The 27,390-nt window shown below is 42.9% G+C and overlaps 1 long non-coding RNA gene across 8 annotated transcripts in view; it reads right to left on the bottom strand.

The window, feature by feature from the left end:
- Positions 1-11,631: 11,631 nt before the first annotated feature.
- Positions 11,632-27,390, bottom strand: part of LOC141975390 (uncharacterized) — a 96,282-nt gene continuing 80,523 nt past the window's right edge. For 3 of the 8 annotated variants that reach the window (XR_012635909.1, XR_012635906.1, XR_012635907.1), the window contains 2 exons: positions 13,968-14,590; positions 11,632-13,142 (listed from right to left, as the gene is read on the bottom strand). This is a non-coding gene — a long non-coding RNA (uncharacterized LOC141975390). Of the gene's footprint in view, positions 13,143-13,967; positions 14,594-22,875; positions 22,985-27,390 lie in introns of those variants that run through there. The other 5 variants (XR_012635903.1, XR_012635902.1, XR_012635905.1 and 2 more) reach the window with 3 other exon arrangements.

Genomic DNA, 27,390 nt, shown 5'->3' with positions numbered 1-27,390 from the left:
CTATATTTACTGGAGGGGAAAGGAACTGCCTTTCCTTCTGTGATTAATAGAGGGAAGAAAAGAAACTTCAGGGATACATTTGCAGAAGGCATTTCCCCCTTTCAGGGCCCAGCTCAGTGAGGTCAATTTCTTCTGAGCGTTTAGGTCCAAATTCTACTCTGTTCCACGAGTGTAAATCTGGAGTGTGGCCTTCTCTATACTGGGGGATTTGCCCTGATTACAGCCATTGGTGTAGCTCCACCAGTGCAAACCCCTAGTGTAGACAGGTGCAGTTACTATTTCCTCCAGTGCAGTTTATAGCCATCGGTGCTGGAACTCAGGGTGTTTGAAGTGGTTTCCATCATCTACAGGGTTTACAGTTTGGTTCAATGGCTCTCAGCATCCCCACTATACAAATTTTTCCAGCACCCCTGTTTACAGCTATTAGAAATTGGAGTTAACTGCACCTGTGGAAATCATGGCATAGAGCAGTCCAGTTTCACATAAACTAGTTTAAAAAATGAGTTGGCTAAACCCTTTGTGGACACTCCTATCTGTTTCAAATTGGTTATATCCATTTAGTTTTGTACAAGGCAGGCTACACTTGTGCTGAAGAATCTATGCCATTGTTGGCCAACGGTAGCTGAATTTGGGGCAACCCTCCAGTTTTGGCAAGGCCAAACTCAACTCTGTTTCAATGTGTGTTGCTCTGGAATTACACTGGTGAAACTGAGAGCCAAGTCAGGCCCCTGAGCTTTGGTCTGCACTTGTGTTTACCTCTAAACTAAATGCTGAAGTCTGCAGTGAAGGGGAGCTTTGCCTTTGCTAGATCAATAGAGTTGAAGGCCAGAAGGAACCATTAGTATCATCCAATCTGACCTCCTCTATCACACAGGCCAGAGAATTTCATCTAGTTATTCCTCTATGTAGCCCCAATAACTTGTGTTTGAGCAAAGCATCTCTTCCAGAAAGGCATCCAGTCATGATGTGAAGACATCAAGAGATGGAGAATCCACCCCTTCCCTTGGGAGTTTGTTCCAATGGTTAATCACCCTCACTGGTAAAAAATGGTGCCTTATTTGTCATCTGAATTAGTTTGACTCCGACTTCCTGCCGTTGATTCTTGTTATTCCTTTCTCTACTAAATTTAAAAGATTTTTCATACTAGGCATTTAAGAAAAGACATACCTTTGCTTCCCTAGAGATCAGGGGATGATGTTGATAGCCCATAGGACAGCAGAGACACACAGATGTTGTGGAAGAGAATTCCTGGGTTGTCCAGCCCTTAGTATAATTGGATAGTTCCTCTCCCAATCATTGTATTTAATCTTGTCTTCAAAAAAAGAACTAGATAAGTTCATGAAGGATAGGTCCATCAGTGGCTATTAGCCAGGATGGGCAGGGATAGTGTCCCTAGCCTCTGTTTGCCAGAAGCTGGGAATGGGTGACAGGGGATGGATGGGGCACCTGGCATTTTCCACTGTCAGAAGACAGGATACTGGGCTAGATGGACCTTTGATCTGACCCAGTATGGCCATTCTTATGTTCTTACGGAGCTCTCTGCAAAGTGTCTCCTGGGAGACCTCCCAGGGTTGTTACAACTCATGCTGGTGGCATGTTGGCTATGGAGAGTATGTCTTGACTGCAAAGAAGGGTAGTACATGGACATACCTGTCTTGCTATAAAATCCTACAGGAGACAAGGCCCTGTTATTTTGAACTCAATGTAGGTAGGCCAGGTAAACCCCAGGTCGGGGGGTGTAGGATTGACTTGGACTAGCTGTATCAAGGTAAAATCTATCTTTGATTTGTTGGATAGCTAAGGCCTTGTCTACACTAGAAAAGTTTTGGTGGCATAGCTATACCGGCAGAGCCTCCTAGTGTAGACACAGCTTATGCCAATAGGAGTTATTCTGTCGGTGTAGTAAAACCACCTCCCCGAATAACGTTAGCTATGCTGATAGAGTGCTAGTCTATTGGCTTAGCTACATCTACACTGGGGGTTTTGCTGGCATAGTTATGTTGGCTAGGGGGTGTGGTTTTTTCACACCCCTGTCTGGCACAGCTATGCTGACTTTGTAGTGTAGACCTGGACCTAGTGTAGACACCACTTATACTAGCCTTAGAGTACTTCTGCTGGTATAGCTTGCACCAATACTGGTCCCTAAGCCTATGTCTATACTAGAAGCACTACAGTGGCAGAGTTACAGCCATGGACGGGGGGTTTCCATCGCTGTAGTCAGCCCACCCGTTTGAGAGGTGGTAGCTGGTTCGATGGAATAATTCTTCTGTTGATCTAGCTGGGTCTCCAGTGGGTGATAGAGTGATCTGACTACACTGCACAGGGCATGACATTTTTCATAGCTATGTCAGCCTAACTTTTAAGTGTAGACCAGGCTTGAGAGACATAAACCTGCCAATATAAATGTGTCTACAGTAGGGTTTATACTGACATAGCTAATTCAGTTTAAAAAATCACACTTCTGCCTGATGTAGCTATGCTGAAGTGTAGACCAGGCCTAACTCAATGTAGAAAACACATCTTTTTCCCGATGAAGATAATGTTCCACAGATGGAACCAATGAATATTCCACTAATGGATTGTCTATAGACAGGAGTTGCATCAATTTGTCTTAAATTGGTTTTTAAAATGAAGTAGTTAAACACTTTGTGGACACTCATATCAGTTTCAAACTGGTTATAGCCATTTAGTTTTGTGCAATTCAGGCTAAACTGCTATAAGCCAGGTGTAAACGGATTGAAGTTTCCATATGCAAAGTGGCACTAGTTTAAAATCACACCTTTCATTAAACTAGTGCAACCTTATGTGTAGGCCAGTTCTAAGTGAAATCAGATTACATGATCCTCATTTTCCATTGGTCTGAGTCTTGCAAAGTCACTTACACCTGTGTGTAGTATGTGTGAAATACTCCCATGCTCACTAGCATTTGCACGCTCTCCTCACTATTTTAAATGGTGCAAGGGCAAGAACAACAGGGAACTGAGATGAAAGTTTCTTCACCCTCATCCAGAAATAGTTTGGCAAAGTTTCTTTTATAATATGAAAAGACTGTAGTATTGTGTCCTAATGGATAGGGCATTGAAGTGGTACTGCGTTCTGTGCCCAGCTCTATCACTGGTCTATTGGATGACCCTAGCAAGTCACTTCAGTTACCCCATCTATAAAATGGGGTTAATGATACTGACCTCATTTATACAGCACTTTGAGATCAACAGATGAAACGGGCTAGCTGACAGGTATTGTTATTATTTCCCTGACTTTCTCTTTATGGGACATGCTGACCAGCATTAGCACCTGACCATGTTTATATTTCATACTGAAAAGCCAATTGTCCTGGATTAATAGATCCAGAAACCGTAAGACAACTATTTCCCTTCGGTAGGCAGCATGAATACTGCTGGACATCCGTGGGGCCTTATTCACCATTGCTTATCCACCAGTTTGTGGTTGGGATTGGCAATTGGGCCTCAGAGAATTAGGTGCTGAAATCCCATTTAGAGTCAGATGCTTCTTTGACAACCCTGGCCCACGCCAACATTTACACCGGTGCAAAATGGGTGTAAAATCAGAGCAGAAGGGCTGTGGTTTTACACTCTGTTTGCACTGGTGAAAATGACTGTAGAAGATGAACGGCAACACAGAACCCAATAATGGAACTCAAGATTTTGGGCCAAATTCTGCTGTTACTTAAGGCTTCATTCAACGCTCATTGGACCCTCATCCTCATTTAGACTGAGACACTTTTACACCACTCTAACAGTTTAAAGGGGCTGTAGCGGGGTGGTCACCCCCGCTCCGGCCCTGAAGGGGTTAAAACAGCCCTGGGAGAGCCAATAGTAAAAGCAGCCCTGGCGAGGGCTATGGCTGGGGAAAGGGATTAAGGACAGCTGGGGGAAGCTGACTGTGTAGCTGACCACAGGTGTGGCTGGCTTAATCAGGGCCCAGCTGGCCCTTATAAGAGGGCTGTGGGCTAGAGGAGGCTCACTCTAGCCCTGGAGTGGGAAGGGCTAGCTGCCTGGGAGCAAGGTACCTTAAGTAGAGCAGTGCTGGGGAAGGGCAAAGGGAGCTGGGGAGCTCCCAAAAAGGTACTGGGGCTGCAGAGGGGCAGCCTGAGGATAGGCAAAGGCAGCAGGTCCTAACCCCTTGCCAATTGTGGCCATTACACTGCAGTCTGCCCCAGTGAGCGGGGGCTAGATGATGACTGGCAGTAGCCCCTGAGGCAAGGTGGGTTTAGAGGGTTGGGGGTTCCCCTGGGAGGGGAGACCCAGAGTGTGGGGGGTACTGCTGGGGCAGAACCCCAGGGTAAAGGGCACTGGGGTCTGGGAGGGACACTGGGCCAGTGGCAGGCAAGACACTGGCCTACAGAGGGTGCTCTGGGCTGGAAAGAGCTAATTCCTGAGATGACCAGCAGGAGGTGCCACACTGGTGAGTCCTCGCCTCGCTACAGGGCCTTAGTATAAATGAGAATCAGACCTATTGATGTCAGTGGGAGTATGATCCAATCAGGCCCTTTACACTGGAATAATACCCAGTGTAACACTGATTCTGGAAGAGTTGCTCAGGCTATATCTACCCTACACAGCACATGCTAGCATAGCCCCTTAGTGCAGATGAAGCATACACCTGAAAGAAGGAGGAACGCCATCTCCCCAAACGATGCTGTCTATGCTGACAGAAGCACTTTTCTGTTGGCCTAGCTGCAGCTACCCTGGGGGTTTTGTCGTCCTTGCTGTGTCACTAGGAGGTGTGGTGTTTCCACACCCCCGACGGACATATATAACACAATCCAAAGGCTGGAAGTTGAAGCTAGACAAAATCATACTGGAAATAAGGCATACATTTTTAATGGTGAGAGTAATTGACCATTGGAACAACTTCCCAACGGTCATGATGGATTCTCCATCACTGACTATTTTAAAATCAAGATTGGATGTTTTTCTAGCAGATCTGCTCCAGGAATTACTTTGGGGAAGATCTCTGGCCTGTGTTATACAGGAGGTCAGATTAGGTGATCACAAAGGTCCTTTCTGACCTTTGAATACCTATGCCAGTATATGGGCTCTGAATTTACACCTGAGTCTAGGGCCTTGTCTACACTAGAAAACTATGCTAGCATAACTATGTCACTCAGGGATGTGAAAATCCACATCCATGAGTAGTGTAGTTAAGATGACCTAAGTCCCTGTGGAGACAGTGCTAGGTCGATGGAAGAATTCTTCTGTCAACTTAGCTACACCCTCTTGGGGAGGTGGATTACTTATGTTGGCAGAAGCCCCCCCCCCCCCCATTGGCATAGGTAACGTGTGCACTGAATTTCTACAGCAGCGTAGCTGAGCTGCTGTAGAGTTTCATGTGTAGACCAGCCCTAAGTTAGAGCAGGACCTGGCCCTCTCCTTGGAGAACAAACCCGCCATGTGAGCAGTTGGCCTCAGAACAAAAGGCAACCGCTGAAGAACACAGGGCCGCATTGGCTGCGGTTCCCAGCTCTTTGGCTCTGTTTCAGGCTGAGCCCGTCATAAGGAGGCCTGTGCTGCCTGGCGGCATTGCACAGCCCTCGGGTCTCCTGGGCTGAGGTACCTCCCTCCACAGCCCCTTCAGGAATGTTGGCTTCGTCTTTCCTCACCTACACGCCCGTGGTGTGAAGAAAGGAGCGTCGGTGACAAGTTGCTGAGAGATCGGTTTGCAACAGATAAAGAGATAACCACAGCTCCTGACAGAGTTTCTGTCCATGTCAGCTGCTTATTAACAGGAAAAGAATAAACACTGAGGAAAGTTTGGATGGGCCACCGCTTCAGCAACATTTGGCATGTCCTCCCTCCAAATTTTGTCCCCACTGCCCCCACCCAAATAGCATTAAGCTGTTTCATTTATAAACGAAAGGCTGAGATTTTTCCAAAGCTTTGTGAATGTTAATAGGAACTGAGTATCCAGGTCCAGCTTTGAGAATCTCACCCAAAGCTTTTCAGTGCTGCATTGCAAAGTCTGGGCCCATCGCTGCTCACTTGACTCTATCAACTAGCCCACCGGGACAAACTGTGAGGCCCAGATTTTCAAACTTGGGTGCTTGGGGATCAGCAAATTATCCCTGTTTAAGCACTTATATACGTGACATGAGTTTTAGGGTGATGAGCATCTGCACCTTCCATTGAAGTCCATGGGACTTACCTAGAGCTGGCTGGATTCCCCACCCCCACTCCAGAAAATTTGGGTGAAAATGTTTTTCAGTTTTCATTGAAATTTCCAGTGGAAATGTCAATATTTGACTGAAAAAACAAGAGCTATTTTATTTTACTAGTTTCCAGCAACTAAAAAAAAAAAAATTTAGTGAAACCTGAAGAATTTCACACGTGTGTGTGTGTGTGACACACTTATGGACAAAAATATTTTTATTTTCTGATGAAAAATAAAAAAAAATCATGAAAAATTAGATTTTCCATGAAAATTTAATTGGAAACCCAATTTTCCATCATAAAAGAAATTTTGGCAGCGAATGTTCAGTCAGCCCTAGACATAAGCACATGCTTAAAGTTCAGTATGTGCTTACATGCCCTTCTTGAATAGGGATGCTGTTCCAAATTGGGACTTATGTGCATTGCTGAACAGGGATGGATTTGACCTTGCAGAATTGGAGGGGGTTTAGAGCAAAGAGGATGACCCAGAGCCTGGAAAAAAAATCTCATGTGAATAAAGGGGGAAAAGATTGGGACTCAAAAGGAAACAAAGAGGGGACATGATAAAAGTATATAAAATAATGAACAGTCTAGAGAAGAAAAGGAGTACTTGTGGCACCTTAGAGACTAACCAATTTATTTGAGAAGGGAGATCCAGAGCTTCTCTGTTCCCTGTCTCAAAGCACAAGAACAAGGGGACATCTGATTAAATTAAAAGCTGGGACACTAAAAACTGACAGGGTGTGATTAGATTGTGGAACTCACTACCACATGAAGTTGTTGAAGCCAGAAACTTAGCAAGATTTGAAAGGGATTGGACACTTATATGGCTAGCAAGAATATCCAGAGTTACCATAATTAATTAAAACAAAAGTTGGAAGAGATAGTGAATCTCCTGCGTCAGGGTGTAAACCAGTCTCTAACTGTTAGTGATCAGGATGAGGTCTATGTGAAACCCATCTGTCTACCGTAGAGATCTTACACCTTCCTCTGCGGTGTCTGGTGCTGGATGCTTTTAGAGATGGGATACTGAACTAGATGGACCTTGGCTCTGATCCATTCTGGCAATTCCTATGTTCTATGATCTTGTTCTTAAGCAATTTCCTGTGTTGGGCCTACAGGGTTGACCTGATGCCCACTGAAGTCATTGGTAGTCCTTCCACTGGCTTCATTGGGCACTGAACCAAGCCCCATGCTACTCAAGGCTGGTAGTTTCTTTTCTTAGCTGATGGTACCCACCTTCCCCGCCTCAGGTCCTGAGTAGTCTATTTATTACTCAAAGCGATTAATTAGCAGGATAGGGAGGCAGCAAAACATTCTGCCAGCCTGTTGCTAATTAGTGCGGCGTTACAAGGATGGTACAGAGAAAGAGAGACTGTAGGGACAGCTCATTCGCCCACGATTCTTAATGAAAGCAACACAACCCTTAGTGTTATTTAATTTAATAAGGGAATTAATATCATGATACAAGGCTATCGCCCCTGCTCTTCAGACTGGGGAGAAAATGCCACATTCATCTTACTTTATTCAGAACATCAGCCCACTGAGCAAGCCTCTTGAAGGCTATTTGATTACACAGTAATAGGCGTTTTTTGCCCTGATGGCAGCAGACAGGGGTAGGGGCCTGTGGACCTTTGATAGTAGAACAAATGAAATACTCACATAACCCTTCACCTAGCTCGATCCGCTGATAAAGTCCCCCAGTCTTAATTCGATCTGTAAAGATTAGGCTGGCAATAAAAAGTATTACAAGGCTGACGGCCATGGAGTCTCCCAGGGCATTTGACAAATGGATTTATGACAGTAATAGTAGAATTAGAATGCGACATTGAAATCCACTCCAAGGGCCCCACTCTGCTTATAGGCACTTGCGTTGGCAGGTGGCAAGCCGGACACATGGGGCTGCACCCCAGAAGTGGCTGCACAGCACTGCCGAGGGAGGTCTTTAACTGGAAACTGAGGTCCGAATGTTAATAAATAGGAGGCTTTATAAAATGCTTGGCTGTCTGTTTATTTATTTCTTATTGCTCTTATCAGAGTTCGCACAGCTCCCGTGGTCCAACTCTGAGCCACAGCAGCGCTCCACGAAACGAGGGGGTTTTATGACATGCTAAATGGACCTGCTCTTGCGCTGCATATTATCCTAAGTGATGCTCATTCTCAGATGCCTCTATCATTTGTGCAGGCGTATAACTTGAGAGCATTTACAAAGTAACAATTTGACCACTCTTGAATTATAATATCCAGCAAATAGCTCTATTTACACGCCTCGTGCTGCGTTGCCAGATTAACAAAACCTGCTGTCAGATAGCCCAGAGTAAAAGCGGGAGTCACTCCACAGAAATCCAGGGGACTTCAGCAAGTGCTGACAAGTTAACTTGAGTCAGGGCCTGAGGCCCAGATTCTCCCCTTGAGAGGTAGGCGCCGAAATACCTTGGAGAATCTGGGCCTTAGTTCCTCTGTAGTTGCAAGTGAAGAGGTAATGCCAAAAATCTTAGTGGTGGGGGGATGGATATTAGGTGTATGTTGTGATGAAACTGGGGATGGATGGGGGAGGTCCTGAGGAGTTATCGCTGCTATTGATTTAACTCATGCCTTTCTCTACAGACTCTTCAATCACTGTGCTCTAGGTAATGTTTATATCATGCCTGTCCGGAGGCGAATTTCGTCATGAAGGGATTTTTGATGAGTGATTTGCCTGGGCAGAAAATGACAGATACATTCTTTGGGGGTAGGGACCAGCTTTTTTTTCTTTGTACAGCACCTAGCACCATGGAGTCCTGGTGCATGACTAGCTTCCTAGATGCTACTGTAGTGTAGCTAATCAATAATGTACAGCACAGGCGCTGGTTTTTGGTTTTCCCAGTGGGTGCTCCACCTCCTGCTCTGCTGCAGGGCCCCGCCCTCTCTGCCTCTTTACGCCCCCACTCCATCCCCTCCCCCAAGACCCTCCCCTTCCTCATTCCCTCCCCCTTCCTCTTCCCACTGTCCCCTGCTCTATCCCCTTCTCTTCTCTCTGCCCCACCCTCCTCCCCCTGCCCGCTGAGCAGGTGATCAGCAGCCAGCCCTGAACCACTGTGGCTGGTGGGTGCTGAGCACCCCTTATTTTTTGTCCATATGTGCTTGAGTCCTGGAGCACCCATGGAGTCGGAGCCTATGATGTACGATGCCTAATACAATGCGGATCTGATCCATGACTAGGGCTCCTAGGGGCTACTGCAATACTAAAACTGATGTTAATGCTAACAAACAAAACATTAAAATACTGCGGGAGGGTACCCTCCAGGCCAGCTGGCCTCAGTAAGGTTTTATAACTCTCTACACACACAAATACCCTGAGGGCTTGTCTACACCCAGTTTTTGCACTGATTTAACTCTTTGATTTTAGCTAAACGGCAGCAACTCCTTAGTGTGGACATACTTACGCTGCTTGAGAAGCATTCCTATCAGCACATTACTGATCCAGTTACCCCAGTGCAAAAACTGGGTGTAGAACAGCGATAGACTCCCTTACAGGGCTTTAATCTCACACACACACACACAAATACTCCCCAACCCTTTTACAAGGTCTTTATCATACACAAATATAAATACACCCACAGACACAGACTGCCTTACCAGGGCTTTATCCTACAGAGATGGTCTTACAAGGACTTTATTCTACACCCACACATACACAAAGATGTTCTTACAAAGCCCTTCTCCTACACACATACAAATACACACAGATCCTTTCACAAGAGCATTCTCCTTCCTTTTTATAACACATTCATTCCACTGTCAACAAGCTGCTTTAGCCCACAGCTGCAGATCAAGAAATATGTAACCAACTCCCGCTTCACCTGTTAAAAAGGTGGAAGAAGCTGGTCCTGGAGGTGGCATCACTCCTTCTCTAACCTGGTTTCCAGTCTGTGGGTGTTGCTTTGCCCATTAGTGGGTGGGTGAGGGGAGAGGTTGCTGGGCTGCATTAATTATTGTAAATGGAGCAAGAATCCCTTTTGACCTTTCTGCCACACTAGGTACAATTGAGTTAGCTTTGAGTTTTGATTTAATTCCAGGAATGGGGTTGTAATTCGCTTACAGCAGAGCCATTTTCCTGCAGGGCTGCAGTAGGGCTGGGTTGGTGGCATGGGTGATACACACTTCCAGGAAGGCCTTCGAGTGCTCATTTCCTTAGGGACACCACAAATGAGGCATTCTGAAATCCGTTAGTTCTGTGCATCGGGCAACTTCAGCTAATCTTATTTATGGTTTAAAAGCACAAGGCCTGCTCCTGCTTCTGTTGGAGTCAATCAGAGCTCTGCATTTGGCTTCAGTGGAAGCCAGATTAAGCTCACAGACACACACCCACATAAACACTTGCACACACACACGTATTCTCATACACACATACAAACAGACACATGCATGCACACGCGCATCCTCATATAAACGTATGTTCACAGATACCGACCCACACATACACACATGTTCATAGATACAGACACATTCCACACAAACACCCACAAACCCATTCACACCAACACAGGCACACACACAAGATAATACACTTCTCCTAAGCAAGAAAAGAATTCTGCACAACACAATCTTTGTTCTGCAATTGACAAAGATCTTGCTGTTATTTCAGATCATAGCTTTTTTTTTTTCTCATAATAGGTTTCTTTAAATTAACATTTCCTTTGTAAACAGAGACTCTTCTATTTTAAAAAAACAAATTGCAAAGAGAGTCAAGCTTTGAAATTTCTAAGGCAAGAAAATGTCATCTTCAATTTGCCTGTTTACCTCCTAAAGTTTGTTGATGGAAAGATCAAATGGATAAAGTTCTAACCATTATTAAATATTTATCAGTTAATTACAATATGGAGATTTAGTTGCTGGGTAATTCATCTTGGGGGTGGGATACAATAAAATACACTTGAAAGTTGTGTTATCATAATTGCCTGAGGCCATGGGAACAACCGTCCTGCAATGTGTTTTACATTTATCTGCTCTGCTACATTTTCATTTTTTTGTGCAAAGCTACCTCTGATTGTTTTCGGGAGACTCAAACCTGTACAGGCTCTGTTGTTGTTACCCTGTTTGGTTTTAAGGCACGGCAAAGCCCATATGCTCACAATGTCTCCAAACAATTCCAGCAAGACTTTACATTTCAACTTATAAAATGAACCACGACTTGTCCAGCTCCTGCCCTGAACTCTGTGCGGCAGAAAGTGGATCTGCACACTGCTTTTCTTACTAAAAGAGGAGACCCATTGTGAGTGCCCTGCTGAAAATCTCAGACTAAATGTACCTTTCTACAAATGCCTGCAAAGCAGAGGAGAGAACCTTCCGTCCTGAGGAATGGGTGAGTTTCAAGGGAAGGCAGGGGCCATTATAAAAAAGTGCACAAGCAGGCAGGGCTCCGGAGCTGCATACTAACTGGGAGATGAAAAGGGCTGGGGGCCTACTGAAGTAAGTGCTGTCTCAGTGATTAATGGGGGTGAGAGAAGGGTGAAGCCCAACCCTAGTAAACTACAAGATGGCAAAGTGATTTTAAGAACAACAGAGCAGTGTTCCTGGAGAAAACCAACCCAGACAAGCCAAGAAAACCGCCCAGAACTGTTTTTAAAAGGCCTCTTTATTTTGAATACCACAACAATACAGTAAACTATGCCAAGAGCCAACTGATCTCTCTTAAAAAGAAAAAAAAATGTGTAAATTACAGTGAGAAGCTAACTTATTGCAGGGTCAAATTTTGAGTGGGTTCAAACATGTTTACATCTACATTTGCTTATCAAACAATAACCCACTTGCTAGTAGAAGTGCCACAGCTATGTTCTTTCCAGGTAGGGGGAATGTGAGGGGTTAAAGGAAAAACCACCCTCATGAGAAAATCTCTGGCTGCCTAATTTGAAGCACCTTAAAGGGGCCTAATTTGCAGAGGATGGGAGCTCAACTCTTTCTGAAAATCAGACTCCTTTTAAGATACATCCCCCAGAAAGTGAGGTAGATAAAATCACGAGTTGCTTTTCAAAAAATGTTGCCCTAGGCTTGGAGGAAGTTTAAGGATTGTAAGGATATTTAAAGGGTAGCTATTGACACCTTTGTACCCGACAAAGTCACTGGTAAGCAGCTGAGTAAAATCAACTTTAATAAAATACATGGAGCAAGTTATAAGCTCACACAGAACTTATCCTGTTTTTGGCTGGGTTATATGCACACACCAGTTCCTAGATGTCTTATGCACAGATCTCTGTACAGTTTAATACACAGGAGGCAATTGGGAATAGAGGGGGTGAGGAAATCAAAGGATACTGTTGGTTGCACTTTGAGGTTTTTTCTATTTTGTTTTGGTTTTTGTTTTTTAATGACATAATAGGACTGTAGCAATTTTCCCAGCTTGGTTTCCGTGGCAGAGAGCCCTCACAGATGCACAAGAACTGCAGTTCCGGAGAACTTCCCTGAAGTGCAGGATGTGTGTTTAAGTCTGTTTAAGTGAGATGGGGGTTACAGGGCCCCAAGGTAGCATTGACTGGGAATTTGAGCAGCACAGCTGTGGTCCAAGTTTATAGCGTAGCTGTGGCTGAAGAGTGAGCTGGCCCCAGGCATGTTTTCCAGGTAATTTTCTCACTCCAGCTCCTTTGCAGATTAGGGGGATTCGTAATGACACTTCCCTTGCAGAGACAGAGGAGGATCCAACTTCCAGGACAGCTGCACAAGGGCTGTCAGAGACGGGCTGTCAACCCACACATCTCCTTGGGCCTTGATGTAGGACTGGCGCCTGGGCACATCCTACCCACCCAGCTGCTAGGGGACAGGTTCTCAGTTCCCTCCCTCCTGTTGTCCTTCATCCTTCGAATCCTTCAGAATCAGAGCTTGAGGTTGAGCAGCTGAGCCAATCCCACACTCCATGGTCAGCAGGGATACCTGATAACATGGAATTCTTTCTCCAGCTGGTCATTGGTATAAAGCGTGCTGGCCCTCAGCAGGGACCTAGAAAATAAAAGGCCACACCATCTCATCCGCTCCTGCCCTTGCAGCAGCCTCCCCTCCCCCCCGCCCATCCCACACCCCATACAACATCTGAACTTTGAAGCAGTTGACAGTAACATAATTGCAAGCAATAAACTGGCTGCAATCATTTGAAATGTCCCATTAGTGGATAGACAATATCCAAATTCAGCTAAAAGTCTGGATTTTTAACAAGCTCCAATAGAACCTGTGCAGACAATTTCAAAGTGTTGTTATTACCCAAAGTTGTGATATATGCTGGTTTTCTTTCTTTCTTTCTTTCTTTCTTTCTTTCTTTCTTTCTTTCTTTCTAATTTAATCTCTCTCGGTCTAGGTAACTTTACATCAATCTTTTTATCCATGTCATTTTACATATATCTCTCTTTCTTTCTCTCTCTTCATATGTCTGCCTAGGTAATTTTATATCCATCCATCCTACCATCCCCTCTACCCCTCCATCCATCCTTCTCTATCTCTCTGTTTTGTTGGTCTCTCAATGAACAAATAAACAAAGTTGCATCAAAATGCAATGGACAAGAAATTAGGACAAGAAAGTATGCAGAATTTATGATTATTGGATTAAAATTCATTTCTAGCACCGGGCATTGTTTTCATAACCTTGTGAGAACAAACATCAACCACGCAGGGCAAAATTCTCTGGAGTAAGTCATGAGTATTTATACAGTTGTTTAAAATTCTATCAAAGGGCTATTGGTGACCACTCATTTGGAGTTGCTAAGAAACCCATTGCCTCTACAATGCACACACTGTAAAAAGAAACCTTTATTGGGACCAGATGGAACATACCTGCGGGAAGTAGGTTGGGTTTTTTTGCTTGGAGTTGTGTGTCCTGTTTGGGGGTGAGCTCTGCTGGTACCATCACTGTTCGGATTGGACATTGGTCCAGAAAGCTTCTGCTCTGAATGCCTTTTTGGGGAGGCCACATGGAATGGCAGAGGAGACAACTCGAACCTTGAGGGCTAGTTGTGAGATATGATCATCCGTGTGCCCCAGACTCCTGTTGAAGCCCTGCAAGGCAAGTCTGTGGCTTGTTGATGAAGTTGTGGATGTTTCTGGCTTCAGGCAGCAGTGAGGCTGGTGTCCCTTTAGAGATGGGAGAGGCTGCTGACTGACACCCCATGCTAATGGGACCTTAGGAAAGACAGCCTCCAAAAGTCTATGGTCTTGGGCAGCTTTTTGCATCTCCAGTTTCTTCTCGTTGCTGGGGTGGGAAAGAAAGGGGACTGGATATCTTTAACTCAGTACAGGAGAGGGACTCAGTGGATCACAGTCATGGGCAGATCTCCAATGGCTTCTTCTGAGGAAGATTCCACCAGAGTTAGAGCTCAAGAGCAAACGTTCTAAACCAACATACCCAGCTCACTTAAGAACATCTCTCACCAGCCATCCTGCGCATAAAGGGCCCAAACCTGCTGATAAAAAATAAAATTAATTTAAATTTAAAAAAAACAGCCTACAATAACTTGAGGATCCAACCAATGATGTCCTCTGGCTTTGCACCTTTTTGATCACCTCCATGATTGGTGGGGTGTGTGTGTGTGTGTGAGAGAGAGGGAGAGAGAGAGAAGCCTTGCCCTGGGGACAGCAGATCTTAAATCTTGTTTAACACACAACAGATTATCTCGGGTGCTTACGTGGCACGATGGAGGCAGTCATGGTGCAATGTAGGTCTTTATTTGAAATAAGCTATTGATGCATGTGCTGGGTGTAATGGCTTGTTTCATGTAAACATCATAACGTTTGCTGAAGAAATGCTTGGCCCCTGGTCAGTGCAATGTGTGTGTTTATAATCGCATCTTTATTTTTAGTAGTTTATGGAAATTAACCGTAGACGTTTTCCAGTGTCTTCCCCTGTCCTCGCTCCTCTTAGGGCAAAGTCCGGGAGTTTTGCAGTCGGGAGTTCTTGTTTAAAGCCCAACGATTTTCTTTGGGAAGAGACAAGCAAGGACTATTGGCAAAACCATTAGCTTATACAGGCAATGACAGGCATACAAAAGAGCCCTGGAAGATAAATCGAAATTAGCAACTACAAGGAATAATTATAATTATAATTGTTGTTGTCTCGGAGTCTCATTAAAGGCGTTTCAAAGACACCTCCTGTTCTACCCTCAGTTGCAGGCCCCATCCCGGAAAGGGCAGGAGACGGACGGGTGCGGTCCCTGCGACTCTCCCGGAGCTCAGCAGCGCGGGTAGAATCCTGGCGCTAAAGAGGCCAAGGAAAGTTTTGCCATTGACTTCCTCGGGGCCATGATTTCTCTGCCTTCGCGGCATCTTTCCTCGTAACTTTGGAGGAGACCCTCAGCTAAAGTACATGTGTCCCAGCCAGTGATCGACCCCTTCCATCGTTAACTGTGTGCCTAGAACAGACCAACCAATCTCAACTAACAAAGCAGCCTGGATGGTAAAATCAACCGAGAGCGGCTGTTTGGGTTATTTATGACTGGAAATCCCCCCACAAATCTTGTTTGTTTTAAATTGATCAGACGTTTAGTGTCAGATCTCTGTATGACGGGGGAAGAGGCTGTAGTTAAAATGCCAGATACAATTACAAACAAGTTGATTGGGGCTGCTAAGGATGCGGACTCTAGCTATTCCCTCTCTCTCTCTCTCTCTCTCGCTCGCTCACACACACACACACACACACACACTCTTCACGGTCCTGCAAACTTTCCTGAACATACACCGCACCTTTTCAATGTTGCCAGTTTAATTTGCCCCTTGTTTCAGAAAGGAACAGGGTAAAGATCTTCTGTTTTTCTCTCCCTTGTATGGTGGAAGACTTCCAAAGGATCAGAAATATCGCTCTCTCTCTCTCTCTCCCGCTCTCTCATATGTCCCGAGAGAAAATGTCAATGCCCAGGTTGAGTGGAAAGAACACGTGGGATTGCTGTCCTGTTTACAAAGCGATCTCACTCTGTTCAGTATTTTGCACCCCAGCCCCCACCACAAAGTGGACTGGGAAATGTATCCAGTGTGTAACTTTTCCTTCTTTCCACCCAGCAAAAGTTCAAGACGAAAGTCGCTCTGGTCTGTTTGTTTGCATGTGATGTAATATCACTTGCTGATGCTGCTTGAGTACTGTGCACCTATATACAGGCGGTGTCCCCCTACATATATATTAAAGTCTTAAATACGGCGGGAGTGTTGTATAGAAACATAAGCGCAAAAACAAAATCCCGCAAAGTAAAGAATGGCTGAAGTCAGGCCAAATTCTGCCCTCACGTATACCGGCAGAAATAGGCCCCGGACTAGATGAGGAGGGGCTCGAACCTAGGCAGGGTCTAGTGTTTCAATTCGTAGGAAAGTCAGGGGGAGTCGAAAGCACTCAGGCCTTTGCGGGACGAAGCCTCAGGAAAACTCACCTGGGCGCAAATTTAAATTGCGCTGAGAAGTATCTAGCGTGCTAGGCAGGGGGATGTAATGAGCCCTTAGATTTTTGACTGAGCCACGACCAAACTGAAAGCAAACTCCAATAAATAAATAAAAATTAATCAACATCAACCATTAACTAGGTCAGCCCGTTAGAAATGGCAAGTGTGTGCGGTGTGGACATCCGATAGCCTTCAGATGGGGGTATTTAAAAGGGGAAATAAAAGCGGGGGGGGGGGGCGGTGGATTGGCTGGGAGAATAGCCAGAGTAGTGACTGCAGTTCAGATTACCCATTCAAAAGACATCCCAGTCGCATCTAAACGATTCCGGATTTGTAAGGACCCTGTGTTTATTGAAAACATATTTACACTGCAGCATATCCTTGTGATTCCTCGGCTTCTGGTATATTTCATTAGCTGCTTAAAGTTTCATTTAAATCCAGCTGATTTACACGACACTGAGCTAAATTTAGTCTTTGAGCCCTGGGGTGTAAATCTGTTGAAGTCACTGGAGTTACACTAGCGATGAATTTGACCTAGCAACTCTCTGTCTTTCTCTTCAGACACCATCAGTTAAAACATACTAAGTTAATGTGTTTTATTGTGATTTGTTTATTTAATTATCTAACTCCAGACTAGCTGTACAGTTTAAGGAACTGATCAATGTATCCACCATTATGGATTCCTTACAAATTTATTATTAGGAATATTTGCATTTCTGGTGTTTGCACTATGGCGAGTTTAACTAAACCGTCTCTGGCTGGATAATTGTTAAAGAAACGTAGCTCATTCACTTTTTTAAATCCCGGGTTAAAACATGTCTACTTTAAGAAAAATCATTCCGTTTTGATTCTATTAAATTATATTTAACTCTATTTTTCAAGACTCCTATCTGGGCTTGTTTTGAAGACAGGGCAGTCCAAAGGTAAGAGATAGGCATGAATTATTTATCAGAAGTGAATATAATTAGGGTTTGGGACAAAGTAAGGGATTAATTTAACAGATGAAGAAAGTCAAGTTGAGCATCAAATATTTTAAAAATAAATCCTGAAAATTAATTTCGGTAGAAATCCAGATTCAACCTCTTTGCTAAAGATTTAGCTGAGGCAAATTAAAAATATTGAAATCCCGTTAATGCTTCATTATTTTTTCCAGTAATAAAACTTCACCTGAATAGGACTGATGTCATCAATAAGCAGGAGAAGTTAGCCTAGTCTGGGTTGTTCATTTATATATCATTGAAAATATTTCTATCACCTTTCTAGTGATTCTTCCACAGCTTTGACAGATTAAGCCAGTCACTAAAAACGTTTTAGAAAAGTACAAACATATAAAATTGCTTCCAAATGGCTTTGAGTAAAATGAAGATATATATGATATATAGTGTATATCTAGCCTTTCTGCATAGTCTCTGACTATATATATACATACAACCAGGCATATACCTCTGGATACATAGAGATATATACCGTCTCTACCCCATACATACCTCTGTATATAGCCTGTGATTATATGCACACACAAAACATACACAAAAGCACACATACACATCTAGATATATGGACATAAACATACATAACCTATGCTAGGTATATAAAAACTCTTTATAAGTAGTCTATGTTTATAAATAAACACAATCACACAAGTTCACTCACATATATCTAGATATAGAGACATAAATATATATGATCTATATTATATATAGCTGCTATGTAGTGTATACACCCAAATACAGCTAGATACATAGAGTCATACATATATATAGTCTATACTATATATAGTTTCTCTCTCTACACACACAACACGATCACCCATACCCATCTAGATATACAGAGACAGATGAAGGGGATAGTTAGAAACACCAAACAGCTCATGCACCTGGCTGGCTCTATTTTTAAACGTTTTTAGATAAGGCCCCTCATTTCCTTGAAGCATAAATTAAGAAAAAGCGATTAGCTCTCTATAAAATTTCCATCTTATTAGTATTACCACAAGGGTTATTTTACAGGCAAATGTTCAAAGTACAAACAAATTTCGATATAGAAAAATAACGTTTCCGCTGCAAATATTAAGGGGGGGTGGTAGAAAGAGGTGCTTTATAAAAGGGGATTGGGTCTCCCTTTGTTCCCTCCCCTCTTTTTGGTGTGTGTGGGGGATAAGGAGCATTGGAAGGCAGGTCACGTTGTGTAATCTATGGTTGATGTGTCTGCAGGAGTTTAAGACCTCGATGCATTTAATAAATTATTTTACTTGTTTTAAACCAAGTGGGAGGGGGAGAAGGAAGAAGAGGGGATTTGCTGTTGTTGTTAACTGATAGTAATTCCTCTGAAATAAAGAGATACAGGGCTCTCAGGCTAATCACACCCAGATTAACCGCACTAACCCCCATCACAGTCCAGATTAGTAACAATTCCTCCTCCACCACCCCCCCAAAAAAGGGTTGGAAATCTCATTCTCACACAGACATGATGCCATAACTTCTACAGTGAGTGTGTGTGTGTGTGCATCTAAAAGCAATAAGAGCCTTTTGTCTGATCATCATTGCAAAGCCAACACGACCTGCATGGGAAGTCTGCTACTTTTGATTGGGCACAGATCCCAATTTAAAAAAAAGAAAGAAAGAAAGATATGTGCGGGTATTCTTCTTTTTTAAGTTGGGATCTGCCACAGGTTCAGACTTCCCGTGCAGATCGTGTTGGCTTGGCAATGATATTCAGGCAAACACAGAATGGTGGATAACACACACACACGCAAACCACTCCAGTTTCATTCTCAATTATAAACCATTTTACACTTTAGAAGCCCAGCAGAGAGAGGGGGCGAGAGAGGGAGAGAAAAGAGGCATTTCCAATAGTCACACTTGTCAAGGGAGACCATCTTTTAGCCCTCAGCAGCAGCAAATCCATGTGAACTCTGGGTGAACCAAGATTGAGGCAATAAATCATCCTTACAAAAGCCTGCTGTTGGACGCGAGTGCCAGTCCCTTACCTTTAACGCTTTCACGGGCGAAGGAGAAAAAGCGAACAACAAAAGTTCAGATAATCTATGTGCAACCCAAACCGGGGAGGGGGGGGGGGATCTGGGGACGAGAGAGGGAGGAAGAAAGAGGGAGGGGGAATCTGTCCATATAGGCGAAGCAAGTGGGGATTTTTCATAGCAAAGGTGGGGATGGCATTATGTCTATGGTGCAGATTATGATGGTGCAGTGGGGAGGGGGTGAAGGGGGGGGGGGCTGTCAGCAGCAATATGTGAACAAACCCAGCGTCATGAGAGCAAAGATGGGGAGCTAGGGCAAGTGGAAAGAAGACACAAAAGCATTGATTAGTGGAAGGAAATAGGCACCATAATGGATCTCAGGAAAAAAAAGTCCTTTTTGTGCAATGGAATCCATCGACTAACGGTGAAAGGAATTTACACAAAAAAAAAATATATACCGTTTTGCTTGTGTGTTGGTCTCATAATTTGGCCCTTTCCACCATTAGGTTCAGTGTGTGTTGCCTTAAAGGATCCATTTCTTTTCTGACGCCCACCCCACCTTCTTGTTAATGAAGGACTTTTCTTTCTTGTTGAGAGAGAGAGAGAGAGAGAGAGAGAGAGAGAGAGAGAGAGAGAGAGAGAGACTGGCCCAAGATAGATAGATAGATAGATAGATAGATAGATAGATAGATAGATAGATAGATAGATAGATAGATAGATAGACAGTCTTTCTTTTCTTGGTCCAATCTCCTCATTGACATTTCTTGATTTCACTCTCCCCCACATCACTGCGATTTCTTGTTTAATATGCACAGTAATTGGGGTGCCTGTACTTCTTTTAAAAGATCCTGATATATGATTTATGGCATTTATGCAAAAAAGGCAACCTCTTGTCTGAAATTAACACAGCGCTGGAAGGCTTAAAAAAAAAAAAAGTTTAACACGCACACACACAAAAATCCATGGCTGACTAATCTAATATGACAAACTATATGATGGATATAGTTTATGTTAATTCACAATGCCCTTTCCTCCAGAATTTAACTGTAAGTTAATGTACACCGGAAACTCGAACTCTACACGGTCTGCTAATGGGTTTAGGTATTAGCTAGTTCTAACGATGCATACAAATGTACTTGTCTCTGTAGGCTGCCCTAAGATTTATGACTCTTTTGCCTTCTGTAGCTGTAAACAAGGAGGGGGAAGGAAAAAAAAAACCCTAGTCTCTGCATCACTTAGTACATCAAGGAGTCTTTTTAAAAACCCGGGTTATAGGAGAGAGATTCCGACCAAGTCTGCAACTTTTCCTAAAATACTCGTGTTGTGGGTTGTGTCTGTGTGTCTGTGTTATTTCTTTGCCCATGCCACAGTCAAGAGGACAGCGGCTGAACACACACACACACACACACACACACATACACACACACGACTCTATAGAAAGCTAAGCAGAGTTCCAACTCCTACAGCAAGATGATGAAGAATGATTGGATTCAGAGCCCAAGCAAAAGAGAGTGGGTGGGAAAAAAAAGTTTCTTTTGGGGGGAAAGAGATGTTCCTCTCGCGCTGATGCAAACTCTAACAAAGGAACAATGAAGATACTGCGTCCCATGAGTAGAGCTAAGAAGCTAACTTTGTATTATTTCCCCCCCTAGGTTCGGATTCGACTTTGTTGATTAAATTATTCTTGTGCCGGCGAAAAGAGTGCGTATTGCTTGGAAGAAGATGGTGAAATAAGAGGAAATGCTTGTTTTTAAAAGAGGACAATATTTATGATTGCTGTGCTAAAGGTATTTTTATATGATCGGTTTCTAGAGAAAAGGCCAGAAAGTGTGGTAATTTTTTTATGTGAATGTATTTTTAAAATATATTAAATCTCTAGTATTTTGGTGCAGGATTCGCTCTGGGGAGGGTTGTGTACAGTGAAGATTGCAAACTTAAAGAAAATTTACTGTTCTATATACTGTTCATCTGTAGAAGAAGATTTACGATTGGAAGAATAATTTTGACGCAAATACTTTGGGCTGAGGGAAATGAAGTTAGGACGGGTGCGGGGAAAATATGTATGTTAACTGTCAGATTTATTTGTGCAAGAAATAATTCTATTTTAATTAAGATTTTTTAAAAATACGCTTTCCCCTAAATGATGTGATTTAAGCATATAATTCATTAAACATACTGAATATTTTGTTGGCTAGACACTGTATTTCTTGATCTCTGCAGGCCAGTCCGTGTCTGAATGTTACCTTCGCTGTCGAGTGCATATGTACAGTTTTACTAACATACTTTCGTGACCGTTAAGTTTATTTGTGTCACATAAAAGTCAGTCTGGATATTATTTTCTACTCAGTGAGGCCCCTAAAATATATTTCAGTGAAAGGTGTGTGGGGGGGGAGTTAAAGAATTGATGCACGTGAGCTTGAATTTAAAATATTGTTTAAGTTTCTACTTACTGTTATTGTTCTTATTATTGGTTTTTCCCTGAATGAACTTTGTGTTTTGGCAGAGTTATGGTGCTTGGAGGCATTTGAGAGGATATATTTCATCACCAGGGCTCTTAAATGTCAGAAAGCAATATATAAATTAGAAATCTGATCTTTAATATTATTGAATTGGAAAACATACCAAAATATTCCAGAATGGGGGTGTTTATTTTAAAATGTGATTAGCGTTGGCACACGCTACTCCTTGTATTCTTAGAATTAAAAAGCGAGGGGGCAGCTCATCTATTTATTTTCGTTTGGTTCCTCCTAGCAGTGGGTGATCAAAGGGTTGCTTTAACACTGAAATCGCCTCCGAGTTTTGGAATGACAGAGTGTCTTGCAAATTGCATTTTGAATGCAACCACAGAGTGATTTCTCTCTCTTTTTTTCTTCTGCATCACAATATCTGATTTCAGCATTTCAGTCAGGGAGCGATAACCAAATAAATTATTTTTGGAGCTTCCTAAATACACTTATTTCCCCCTTCTCAGATGTTGCAAACTTTCATTCGATTGCTCTTTAAACCACTTCTATTTTGTTATTTGAAGAAAACAAAACAAAACAAAACAAAAAAAAATGGACCAGAAAAGAAAGTTGATGTTCTAATGATTTGGAGGCACATGGTGTTGCTTAAAATGTTCGCTTTGAGATTCATAAAATATTTAAAGCCACAAGTCAACCCTCTCCTATTTATTGCAGTGTATAATTCAAAATTATCGTGTATTAATAAGCCAATAATGATAATCTCTATAGGAAAAGCATGGAGTTGTGCCGGTTTTATGGCTGCCCTTATCCTTTCTAATGACCTTTGGCTCAGCAGCGTAATAACTCACTACAGAATGAGCAATTGTCTGGAGAGCCTTAAATACCTCACAGTCTTCTCTGCACTCCGGACACTTCCAGCGAGGTAGAGTCTCTTGCTTCAGAGCATCCGGAGTAGAGAAGTCTCCCCTCTCCTCTCAAGAGCTGGACTACAGGGCATGGGGGAACTCTGGACCAGAGGACAAGAGTTTGTTGCCCTAAGGCACTTGATGGAACTCGGTGGGGCTCTCTCTGCTCACGTGATCCAGAATTCTCCGCTCAAAGCCTGGTTAATTTCACCTCCACTGCCTCCCACTTGGAAAGTAAATTCCTACACCACAACCAAAGATTATGTTAGTAAGTCATTGCTCTGCTCCTTGTAAAGGATGTGTAGGGCTGAGTGCTGGGATCTTTGACTGTAAAAAAATAAAATAAAATAAAAATTGCATAGCCTGCTAATTCTGCTAATTTCTTTGCAAGAAATGAAGTGTATATTCTGCCAAAAAATCTCCTCCTTCACAGCCACTCGCCACTGATCAAAGTTTTGGAGCCGATGGAAACCGGTTTTCTCCCCTCCTTACGTGCTTGTGTTCAATAAAGACCATTTTTCAATCCAATAAACAGTTGTGTTGTTGTATTTGTTCGTGGGCCTATTTTCACAGCCAACCTGCGCTGTCACAGAACGTTATTGTTTTATTTCCATAAACAGATCTGATCTGATGCCCAATTTATTTCTTTTGGATGCATTTACCTTCTTTTAAATCCCCCCCTGTGTCCCAGGAAATTATGATCCTGTGGGAGTTGTTTTCATGGGAATATAAAAGTAATTTGTTTATGTTGGACAGTGGAGTGGGGTGTTTTTGTCCATGTATTTTACATAAAGATAACAAATAAAAAGGTGGCTAGTCCCCCCCCACACACACACACAGAGCAACACACTACATATGCCCTAAATATTCCCTAGAGAACCGGTTCTGAAGTTAAATCGAGGAGCCACCTTGTGATGTAAAATGATAAATGCCTTCAGTGCAGGATCTGAGTGGGAGCCAAGCAGCAAGAAGTCATGGAGAGGATACATCAGTAACCAGCTTTGGCACAGAAGGAAAAAAGAAAGAAAAGAAAATGCACACTCAGCAAATTCGGTTTCCACACACAAGGAGAATTACAAATGCCATTCTTTGATATGGTATGTTGCATGTTCCTTCCCACTTAGCCTTTGGAGGGGAAAATAACCAGTAGATCTCTCTCTCTCTCTCTCTCTCTCTCTCTCTCTCTCTCACACACACACACACACACACACACACACTCTTTCTCTGTCTCTCTCACACACACAAAGAACAACAACACATATCTATAGCATCCATGGCGTTTGTAACACAGCTATGGAAACAGATGTGGGAAATCAACGAATCTCATCATACATACTGTATTGATCAGATTCCACTGAGGCAGGGAAATGTCAGGAAGCAATTTCTAAGGATCACCATATTCTGTTCCACTGAAGTTACTTTTAATCAAAGGGCACCGCGGCCCCTCTGCTATGGTCCCCATGGGGGAAATAATCGCTGTTGTTTGTTTAGCAGCTTCAAATATAGACAGCACGGTTTAAAAATCTTGCAGTGCTCCACATTTCACAGGACCCAGCAAACAGTTAATATCATCTGTAATTTGCAAACCCTTCCAGCTGCAAAACCCACGGTGCACTGTAACATTACAAAGTCTGCTGGTTGCTAATAATAGCGTGTTAATTTGCTAACTTCAGGCAGCCGCACCTTTTTGGTGACTCTCTCCAAGAAATTAGGAATACAACATTGAAGAGAAAACATTGATTCTGATTTATTGGTAGCAAAGCAAATTCATTAGGTCTGGATCATGAAGCAGTTAAAGAAAATGGGTGAGGTACAGCTTTTAAAGTCCCAGCCAGTCAAAGGGTAATGAAAGGAAAGTGGTAGTCGGGGAAATTGTATTTCACTCTGTTATTTTACATACTAATTTTTTATCATCTAAGTTTACTGCATCCTTGGCTCCAGCTCTTAAAGAGATCAACGCTTGGCTGGGGACGCTACATTTGCTAAGTTATTTTGGTGTGTAACTTTCTAGTGCAGGCATTCTCGACCTCCTAGTATTTCTACTTTCCTTGTATTTCTTTCACTCTCCATGCTCAGTCTGTAGGTGTATCAGGGAGGGGGTAAATGCTGTGACATGAATGTTAAAAATGTATCCTGCTTTCCAGGTATTTCATTTTTTCCCCATCCATTCTTTAGAACCCTGGATATTTTCTTAGCATGAGCTGACTTTGGGGGTCAAATGGCTTGAGGCATGCCTAGCTGAAATGTGTTTGCCAAGGCAATGTCACCTACCTGCTGCCTTAGCTCTCTAAGGATCTGATAAAACAAAGAACATAAGTGTAGGTTTACCCTTAAGCAGGTGTAAAACACTTAAGCTGGTGCTTAATTCTGATCAGGTGCTTGATCAATGAGATTTAAGCAAGTGCCTCAGCGCTTTGCGGAATCAAGGTCAACGATATTATTTTCACAGAAATGTGGGGTTCTATCCTGCAGCCACTGTTCAGCCAAACAGCCCAGTGATACCACCGTCTCGTGCCTCAGTTTCCCCTCCTATCCTCTTGTCTATTGAGACTGTAAACTGTTTGGAACGGTCTCTCACTGTGGATTTGAACCGTGCCCAGCACAACACCACCAGAAACAATATTAATAACAATAAATGTCTGCATGTCTTTTGTTTCACCGTTCAACACGATGGACTCAATTAATTCACTTGTTCTTCCCCTCTGATTTCCAAACGATTCCAGCAAATACTGACTACATTAAAAACAACTCCCCCATCCATAAGTGAATAGAATATCTCGGACAAATGGTGTTTTGAGTGAGAGAAGGTGGGTGAAGTCATATCTTTTACTGGACCTACTTCTGTTGGTGGAAGAGACTGGCTTTCGGGCTCCACGGAGCCTGAAGAAGAGCTCTGTGGAGCTGCAAAGCTTGTCTCTTTCACCAACAAAAGTTCTTCCAATAAAAGATATGACCTCCCGCACCTTGTCTCTCTCATATCCTGGGGCCAACACGGCTACAACACTGCAAACAAGCCGTGCCTTGTCCTGTAATAATTTCTTGGGGTGGGGGGGGGGCATAAAAAGATATTCTGGATTTTTTTTTAACTTCAAGTAAAATAAATCTAATTCTATACGACCAGTCTTCAATACAGAATGGGAGTCGCTGGAAATCAGCATTGCTCCATTGGATTTATGTTGATTTACATTAGCTGAGGAATGCTGCCTTTCTCTTTCCTTAATCAAACCGGCTGCATAAGCACTTTTCAATCTAATGGTCCCAAACATCTGCAAAATATAAGGGGGTGAATCCTAGCACCATTGAAGTCAATGGCAAAATACTCCCACTGATTTCAATGGCTCCAGGGTTTCACCCCGAAATTACCACATCTTTGAAGAAGTGCATCAAAGAGGTTAATGGTAAATTTCAGTGAAAGGGCCCAGAGATCAAAGGTGTTGTCCCCAGTAGTCTGGATGTTTATACAGTTTTACGGTTTGGTTCAATCTCATTAGGATTTGGGTTAATTATTTTTCTCCCATGCACAGAGAACTGACACCCTGCCTGGCTAGTGTGTCAGCCCATACAGGTAGTTTTGCTTTCAGGGTTCTTTTGACATAAATTCCATAGGAAAGGCATATGTCAGAAATGGAGCTTTATGGAAATGTATAGTTAGATGGTAACTTTAGTGTTAAACATTACTTTGAAATGGAGACAAAATTATTTACCTGCTTCCCACATTGCCTGCCTAAACTTACCGCACACCTCCATACATAAACTCTCATCACTACACAAATACAATCACACACACACACACTCACACACTCATACCATAAGCATACACTCACCAGACACACACATCTAGACCATGCACACATACTCATGAACACACAAACACAAATATGCACACATATATCATAAGCAAATACACACATTCACATACTTACAAAACACATATGCTTACACATATACATCGAACACAAATACACACACATACTCAAACCATTTGCAGACACCAGCACAAACATTCATACCCGTGGACCATAAATAAATATACATCTCAAATATATATCTCAGAAAAGAATCTCAAAGTTGGAAAAGGTTCAGAAAAGAGCAACAAAATAATGAGGGGGTATGGAACAGCTTCCATAGGAGGAGAGATTAATAAGACTGGGACTTTTCAGCTTGGAAAAGAGATGACTAAGGGGGGATATGCTAGAGGTCTATAAAATCATGACTGGTGTGGAAAAAGTAAATAAGGAAGAGTTATTTACTTCTTATAACACAAGAACTAGGGGTCACCAAATTAAATTAATAGGCAGCAGGTTTAAAACAAACAAAAGGAAGTATTTCTTCATGCAACATACAGTCAACCTGTGGAACTCCTTGCCTGAGGAGGTTGTGAAGGCTAGGACTATAACAGGGTTCAAAAAAGAACTAGATAAATTCATGGAAGATAGGTCCATCAATGGCTATTGGTGTCCTTAGCCTGTATTTGCCAGAAGCTGGGAATGGGCG

Source organism: Natator depressus, chromosome 20 (assembly GCF_965152275.1).
Source record: "Natator depressus isolate rNatDep1 chromosome 20, rNatDep2.hap1, whole genome shotgun sequence".
NCBI lineage: Eukaryota > Metazoa > Chordata > Testudines > Cheloniidae > Natator > Natator depressus.
This window is presented reverse-complemented; position numbering and strand designations above follow the sequence as displayed.